We start from the raw sequence: 8,652 nt of genomic DNA on the forward strand, positions 1-8,652 counted from the left end.
GTGCCATGGGCCACACACCCCTCACCCCATAAGAGGCACTAGTCCCAGTGGAGGAGACAGGCACCTTCCAGATCACCTAGACTTACCAGACATCCACCTTTGATGCCTTGCTCTGATCCCAGCACAGGAGAGGCCAGGCCCTCGGCCGGTCTCATATCAGGTGGCAGCTGGCCTGAAGGAGAGGGGCTGATTCACCACACTGCCGAACACCCCAGGAAAATATGYGTCTTCCAGCTGGAGGAAGTCAAGGTCTCTGGTAAGTCCTTGTAGCTGTGTTACACACAAGAAACCCTGGTGCAAGCACATTCCTTGGCTGTGCAGGAASCTGGGGAAGGGAAGAYGTGTCTCYGTGCGAGGCTGAGCTCCAGCTCTCCCTTGGTAGCACCGTTTTCCCTCCACATCTGGGGATCTCCAGTCAAAGACTCTCTTTCTGAAAGGGGCTGGTGCCAGTGGCTTCACGGGAAGGAGGGAGGCAGTGAAAAAGCCTCTGCTGTACAAATGTTGTCTCCACAGTCCAGGACAGGACCACACTGCCCACATACTTTTTGCAGGGTGCTGGTTGGGTATTCAGCTCTCTGTGAAGCACCAAGGGCTGGAAATAGTCAGGGGCTCATGTGAGTCTCCAAGTCTCATAGCCCCATATATATATGTTTATATATATRTGTGTATGTGTACATATAAACATAGACTTTTTCTTTTCTTCACAGAACAAGAACAACCTGTTCCCAGGAATGGATTCCATGTCACCCCTAGGGCTGGTGGTGTCCTCAGAGGCATGATTGGGCTTGAATGCTGCACACGGCCAAACAAGCTCAGCTGAGGGATGCTGGCATGTATTGCTGTGCCTTGAGGGACATGGGAAAGGAGCCTGTCTGGGTGCAGCACAGAAACTCYCTGAGCTGCCTCCCTGCTAACCCTGCTTTCACCTTTGCTGGAAATGACTGAGTTTGGAGGACTCTGACTTTCCTGTGAGCCTGAAACAAGTGGTGGAGCCGGCAGGGGGAAGCAAATGTGGCTCGCGTCCCTGAGTATTGTCTTATAATCACAGCTGGTCTCCCTATTCTTTCCCATCTTCAGCCTGCATCTGGAGTCAAGAGCAGTCCTTTGGGTCCCCATGCAGCAGCAGGACGCTGCACCACCCTGTCTCTCCCACAAGAACCAAGCAGCTCCAAGTATGACCACTCCAGTCTCCTGGGAATCAGACTGAGGTGTGAGCTTGGCTCTTGGCTTGATGTCGCCCACCCTGTCCCAGCGTTTGGGTCATGGGTTTTGTGTTGGCTGYGGAGAGATGGCTGAACTGGCTTACTGGCTGGGACAGTGCTACCCTACTCCCCTGCCCTTGCTAGCTGGCTCAGCTAGGCAAACTCTGCTGGGAACCAGAACTCCTGGAGCCAGCCTGCAGCCCCTCTGGGCCACTCTTTGCAAGTTCCTGAAAGCCTGCTGTTGAGAAGGGAAATCAGGCCCTCGCCCAGCCCTGCCTAGCTGCCGTTAGATGAGGTGTTTTGACAGAGAGCCAGAGGGTTGTTTTCTAAGTATAAGGGAGAAAGAACTAAACCGTCTGTGTGTGAGGGACAAAGYAAAGCACACAGAAGAGCCCTGATTGCCAAAAACCCAAGTGTTTCCCATGTTTGCAAGGAACAAGCAGATAAATAAATAAGCAAAGACAAAAATGGAGCCTTACATTTCCCTGGGATTCTTGCAGTTTCCTTATGGGTGACTGCTAATTAGTCTTGCCTCCAGTGCTGGGAGGAGTGCCACAGTGACACGCTCACAAGGCAGCAGAGGGTTGTATGCCTGGAACAAGACAAACTCCCTGCAGGCTGCAAAAGCTGCRTGTGAGACTCCAGAATCGAGACTGTGGTATGATGCTGTCTCCCGTATCATGTACCATACTCATACGCAGAGGTTTGTTATCCCCATGGCTGAAGAAGCCCCACTACAGAAGAAGCCTTGTGTACAGTATCCTTATAAGGTCGAGCATGAAGGTGCAGTCTTGTCACTCCTGATGCTGTAAAGGTGCACTGAATGCCACACAATCTACTGAAGTGCAAGGTACTCTGGGAAATATTTCTAGACTTCATTGGTCCACATTTGTTCCTTGTAGCTTTCAAAATGTCATGCTCTGTCATTACAGAAAGTCACGTGTGTGCACACACAGACTCAGTCACAGGCACAGTCATTGCACCCAGAAGATCCCTGTTCATAACAGGAGGCACACTGGTCCTCACCGAAACAACCTGGATAACACTTGTTTTGAGAGGGAGACTGTTTAAAATTAGATTCATTTCAGTGTCTTATTGTCTCTTGTCCTTCAACTGCAGCCATGAGAGCTGACCTAGAGAGAACCTGTCCCACTTTTTCCTTCTTGTATGTGCATGTATGACAATAAAACAAAGGAAGAGAGAGATAAAGCAACAGTTACATGTATGTGTGGGTCAATAAGTCATCCCTACCATTATGGGCATTTATCTGAGGATGTGATGAAATGCTTTAGGAGGTGGGTGGCTGGGGGAGAGAGAGACAGAGASGGAGAGAGACTGAAGACATAGATCAAGAGTAACTGCAAAAAATATGGACAATAAGAAGCACAGGACATATTGACCAGATGTGGCTTGGCTGACAGAGCTCCACACGCTAGCTCCATCACACTGTTCTCCACCATTATGGTTCACCATTTCTCTCTTTTTTTTTTCTCCTTTAAAAAGAAAAAGCTCTCTTAATTCTCTTCTTCTTATTCTGTGAAAGCATAGCTTATTTCTCCCCTCTCTGTAAAGCCTACTGTAATATACCTCTGCTTACTCTCTTGATCTCACGCCCTAGGCCACAGGCTGTTCAGGTCGCAGAAGAGACTTTGGAGTGATCTTGAAAGGAACGCTGGTTCAATTTACTAGTTGTAACGGCTTGAGAGGAGCGAGAGAAARACTYCAGAAGTTGCCTTGGACTGCTGCAGACAGCCAGGTCCAGGGGCTGTTTCCCTGCAGGTGCACTCAGGTGCCTGTTGGGAGGGCCCAAGCCAGCGAAGGTGCCACAGGCACTGGGGCCGAGTTCCCTTCCTGCCACCTGCATCAKGGCACTTCCTCCTCAGCTGCCCCTTCTGCAGCAGGCCAGGCCAGGCTAGGCCTGCTGCTGTGTGTCTGCCAGCACTGACAGCCCCTGCAGGCGCTGGTCCTGCCCACGCTCCCAGGTCTGACCAGGCCCGGCTGCCTGAGAGCAAGCAGTGCTCAGCCCTGCTCCCTAGTGCTCTTCGCCAGGCTCTGCCCATGATCTCTCGCCCTGCTCGGCATGGCGTTGGGCTGTGCAGTACCGAGCTGCCAAGCAAGGCCAGAAACAGACTGCCAACCAGGCTGGGAGTGGCTGCGGGCTGGCAGCACTACGACCCCAGCACTAGTGGCGTGAGGGGTCAGGAAGCACATCTCAGCCCCGGACAGGGCGGTAGCAATCTCCACACATGAACTGTATTCATTTCACTTTATTGCCACTCAGCACAAACTTCTGATCACTCTTTAGGCTCTAAGAAAGAGAAGAACACACAGGTTCAAACATCCCTCTACACACAGAGCTCTCCTGCTCCACTTCAACCTTCAGTAAAAGATCTGTTCTCCTCCCTCCCTAATCTCACCTTCCCTTGTTTTTGCTCTGGATTGTACTTATTCCCCACCTACCCTGTCACCCCCTACCACCCTCATCCCTTCTGCTTCAGTGAAGTAAGGTGTAATGTAGGGGTTTAGGTCTCACCTGCAGTATGTTAGGTTATGCAATAAAAAGCTCATCTACACACATATGTGTCCGTACTACATGACACTTGATGGGAATGGGCCATGTTTTAACTTTTTAATGCCTAGAACAATACCACTGTGTTAAGTGGAATACAAATAAGTAACTGACAAGGTCTTGGAAATCTGTGAGAAAGAACAGCGGTTGGTTACATATAGCTTCTGTGGCTTCCAGCCACAGAATCACCATGCGAAGCAGTCAACGTGAAGATCAGAAGTTGAAGAGTAATGAAATAGCAACCCCAAATTCAAATGTTGCCCCCAAAATAACTCTGCATGCATGTGCAGTATCATAGCTGGTTATGCAACTGGGGTGGAGTTGGGCTCCACTTGTTGCCCCATGTGCCGGGACTCCTGCCTACCGCAAATAATCATAAATACTGGAATTTTTCCGAAGGAGAGAGAGGCTGCTACACAACAGAGGACCACATTGCCTCCTCGGGAACACCCGAGAGATTGTGCCTGCTGACTCTCTCTCTCTCATCATGCAGACGATTGGGACAAGCGTTGGAGTGGTCCTTCTCAAGATTACCATTGGGTCTGTCTGTTTGTAAGTATCTACTAATAAACTGCTTGCTACTGAAGAGTGTTTGTGCATGTGTGTGTGTGTGTGTGTGTTGGTGCTGGCTTGGCAAACTGGGTATTTGGTTCCCAGGAATCTAACTAGAACAACATACAAAAGAGCACAGAGAACAGCAGCAGGTGTGGCAAGTATAATACCTTGCTCCAGTTATTCCAGGACCCATCTCAAGAAAGCCTTCAGCTCATCAAGGACTTATCTCTGCAAGCACTAAGGAGCACAAAGGCAGGTGGGGGAACCAAAATGACATATGCAGAGGAAAAGACACCCTATCCAAGCTACTCTCAGGAATGTCCCACTGCCAAGGCTTGAAACCCATCAAGATGCATCATCCGAAGCAGCTCAGCAGAGCAGATTTCAGATAAAGTGTGTGTGTAGCGGGTAGTGGCGGTGGGCGGGGAGGAGGAGGGGAAGTGTGGTTACTGCCAAGGTGTTTGGGACACTAGGARTTGCAGGGCAAGAGCATTTGGGGATTGCATAAGTTATTAATATTGCATAAGGGCTGTTTTGGGGCCTTAAAAGAAAAGCAGGAAAGGTGGGGATCAAGTGCCACTGATTGCTGTGTGCCTGTCCCAGGCTGCCCTGTGCTGTGAGATGGCCAGAAGATCCCAGGCAGGGCAGGATACCCGCTTTGTTTTTGCACCCTCAGCCCTTCTCGCCATGCTCATGTGCTAAGCCTTGTGCAGTGGCCACAGGCTTGTCCCTCTGTTGCATCTCTGCAGGAGCTGGGGAYGTCTTCCTCAGCTCCAGGGGACTGTGCCTGAAAGGAGCTCACTGCAGTGTGTCTGCCCGTCCTCTTACTCTGGGAAAGGGTCACCTTGCTCCCCTACCTTAACAGCCTTCCCCACACACTCTGTCAAGGCGGGAGAGGGGAGGGGGCTCCCCACCTTTGTCCCTGTGCAGCTTGAGATATTGTCCACAGAGGGAAAAATCACATGGACATCCAGGCTGGGATGCTGCAGTACTTTCACAGAATCACAGAATCACAGAATCACAGAATGGATTAGGTTGGAAGGGACCTCCTGAGACCATCTAGCCCAGCCTCCCTGCTCAGGCAGGGTCACTTAGAGCATGTTAGACAAGACTGCATCCAGGTGGGTTTTGAATAACTCCAGAGAACGAGACTCCACAGCCTCTCTGGGCAACCTGTCCCCATGCTCTGCCACTTTCACAGGAAAGAAATTCCTCCACATATTCAGGCGGAACTTCCTGTGCTTCAGCTTGTGCGTGTTGCCTCTAGTCCTGTTGCATGGCATTACTGAAAAGATTTAAGTCTCCCCCTCTTTGACACCCTCCCTTCAGATACATATTATAGAGACATTGATAAGATTCCCCCCTCAGTCCTCTCTTCTCCACGCTTAACAGGCCCAGCTCTTGCAGCCGTTCCTCAWAGGGCAGGTGCTCCAGTCCTCTGATCATCTTTGTAGCCCCACGCTGGATTCTCTCCAGCAGCTCCATGTCTCTTTCATACCGGAGAGCCCAGAACCGGATGCAGTACTCAAGATGAGGCCTCACCAGCGCTGAGGAGAGTAGCAGGAATTCCTCCCTCAACCTTTTCTTCCTAATGCACCCAGGATACCATTGGCTTTCTTGGCCACAAGGGCACATTCTCGGTTCATAGTCATCTTGTCGTCCACCTGCACTCCCAGGTCCTTCTCTGCAGAGCTGCTTTCCAGCAGGTCAGCCCTCAGCCTGTCCCAGTGCATTGAGTTATTCCTCCCTAGGTGCAGGACTCTGCACTAGTCCTTGTTGAACCTCATGAGGTTTCTCTCTGCCTGCCTCTCCAGCATGTCCAGATCTCTCAGAATGGCAGCACAGCCCACTCATGTATCAGCCAGTCCTCCCACCTTGATGTCATCAGCAAACCTGCTGAGGAGGCACTCTGTCCCTTCATCCAGGTCACTGATGAAGAAGTTTAACAGGATGTGACCCCGTACCGAGTCCTGGGGAACACCGCTAGCCACAGGCCTCCAACTAGACTCTGTACCACTGAGTACAACCCTCTGAGCTCTGCCATTCAGCCAGCTCTCAATCCACCTCACACTCCACTCGTCTAACCCACACTTGCTGAGCTTGCCTAGGGGGATGTTATGGGAGACAGTGTGGAAAGCCTTGCTGAAGTCAAGGTACACAATGTCCACTGCTCTCCCCTCATCTACTCAGCCAGTCATCCCATCACAGAAGGCTATCAGATTGGTTAAGCACGATTTCCCCTTGGTGAATCCATGCTGAATACTCCTGATCACCTTCTTTTCCTCCACTTGCTTGGAGATGACATCCAGAATGATCTGTTCCATCACCTTTCCAGGGACGGAGGTGAGGCTGACAGGCCTAGAGTTGCCCGGGTCCTCCTTCTTGCCCTTTTTTGAAGGTGGGAGTGACACTGGCTTTCTTCCAGTCCTCAGGCACTTCTCCAGGACCTTTCCAAGATGATGGAGAGCAGTCTGTCAACAACATCCACCAGCTCCCTYGGTACCCGTGGGTGCACCCCATGGGGTCCCATGGGTTTGTGAATGTCTGAATGTAGTGAGTGTAAAGAGGGAAATGTGGTTGCTCCAAGCTTAGGTCCCCAGTGCGGGGAGCACCAGAAGCAGCCAAGAACCTGCATCCCTTCAGCATGGCAGAGTTCTGCAAGGTATGTGTGTGCAGGCCCCACAGAAAGTGCAGGGCTGGGAGTTCCCCCCTTAGGTGGCTTGGGACAGGGCATGCGTGTGTCATGGCTGGTGAAGCAGAAGACTACATAAAAGAGGAGAGAGTGGAAGACACAAGTTAGGGAGAGGCAAGTTAGACATTGCGTATGTTTTCAGGGAGCCCAGACTAGCCCCTTTCCTGCCCTCCTTTTGCAAGGGGAGCYCTGTATTCTTAACCTCTGTGAAATCAATGGCCTGCATGAGCTTCTGAATTCCTTCTGTGGTGCCATCAACAGGGGCTTTATTGGGGGAGGGGGGGCMCACCTTGTGCCACAGTAATGGTTGGAAATGCTGGAGAGGTCACAGCAGTCATAGGTGATGGGGACTCCCTCAAAGCTGAGGATGCTGCCAACAGCAGCAGAGGTGGAGGATCCCATGATGGTGTTCTGCAGGAAGGAGCTGAGGATAAAGCCGGGCAGGGCAAGAACGACGGCAGGGAGCTCAGGGGCAATGGAGCAGTTGTGTCACTGCGTGATACAGCGCTCCTTGCAGCTGTTGGCCAGAGGGATGGGGATGGCATGGCAGACACTGCTGGTGGCATGACATATRTGGGGGCTGGAGATGTGCTTGTGGGAGAGGGCAGGGAGGAAGCGGAGCAGGAAGGTGTGTGAGCAACAATCTGTCACCTGCCCTGAAGGTGTCAAGGCATCCACTTGGCTAGGATTGGCATCCTGTGAAGAAGCCATTCAGGCTTCTGGTCTGTCTTTGTGTCCTGCTAGGGCCCTGCAGGGAGCACGCATGCCTAGGAAGGCTCCTGTCTTGCCCATAACCCAGGACTCACTGCAGCCAAGCCCCAGCAGCACTCTAAGCTAAGTCTTCTTCCCCCTTCTCCCTCCCATGACAAGCAGCCCCAAGACACAGCCTAGGAGGAGGGAGACAACCCAAAAGAGAAGGAGGAGGAGAAGGGGGCCTCAAATTCACCCGGCTCACACAGAGGAGGAGGTGAGGGAAGTGGATGAGAGAGCGAGGGAGTCACATTGGCTTTTATAGTGGGCCTGCAATGCCCCAGGCACAGCRGCACCCTTTGCAGAAGGGACAATTTTCTAAGATGCTCACAATRAATRGAAAACATCCCARCTAAYGACATGACCTGTGCTGCTGCTTCCCTCTAGGCTGCCTTTCCATTTCTGGGTTTACGCCCTGCTCATTCCCTCACGGAGGGAGGCCTCTTCGGAGTGAAAGGATGGGCGATCCTATGATTTCCAGAGCAGAAATGTATCAGYGTGGGAAGAGATGTGGAACAATTGCCAGAGGGGCCCCCTGCAGGCAGGTGAYGTCAGACTTCAGCAATCCTGTGGGGCTGTTTGTGGCTCCGTTCTCAGGAGGGGTACACCTTCTCCTCACTCTGCAAGCCCTGGATGGATGCCTATGGTCTCTTACGTGTGAGGCTGTGCCATGTCCTTCTCTCACCCTCCCTCCTAGCTCCCTCCAATGATCCCTAGTCCACTCCTCCACAAGCAGGTGAGCTGTGCTGCTGGATTTCCTGTCTCTTCCTCCTAATGCGTCTTGCAGGAGAAATCTGCTGACCTGTTGTTCTTCCTCCTCTCTCTGAGCAGCCAGTCTCTCTGAGTCCTCAAAAGTGCTCTCAGCTTGTCTGGGGCCTTGTCCT

General features: G+C 51.9%; 1 pseudogene; it reads right to left on the reverse strand.

The window, feature by feature from the left end:
* Window positions 1-2,465: 2,465 nt before the first annotated feature.
* On the reverse strand, window positions 2,466-7,589 carry LOC146586021 (feather keratin Cos2-3 pseudogene; annotated as a pseudogene).
* Between the last annotated feature and the right edge of the window lie 1,063 nt (window positions 7,590-8,652).

This window comes from Rhea americana, unplaced genomic scaffold (assembly GCF_003343005.1).
Source record: "Rhea americana isolate MKP2758 unplaced genomic scaffold, rheAme1 scaffold_730, whole genome shotgun sequence".
NCBI classification, from domain to species: domain Eukaryota; kingdom Metazoa; phylum Chordata; class Aves; order Rheiformes; family Rheidae; genus Rhea; species Rhea americana.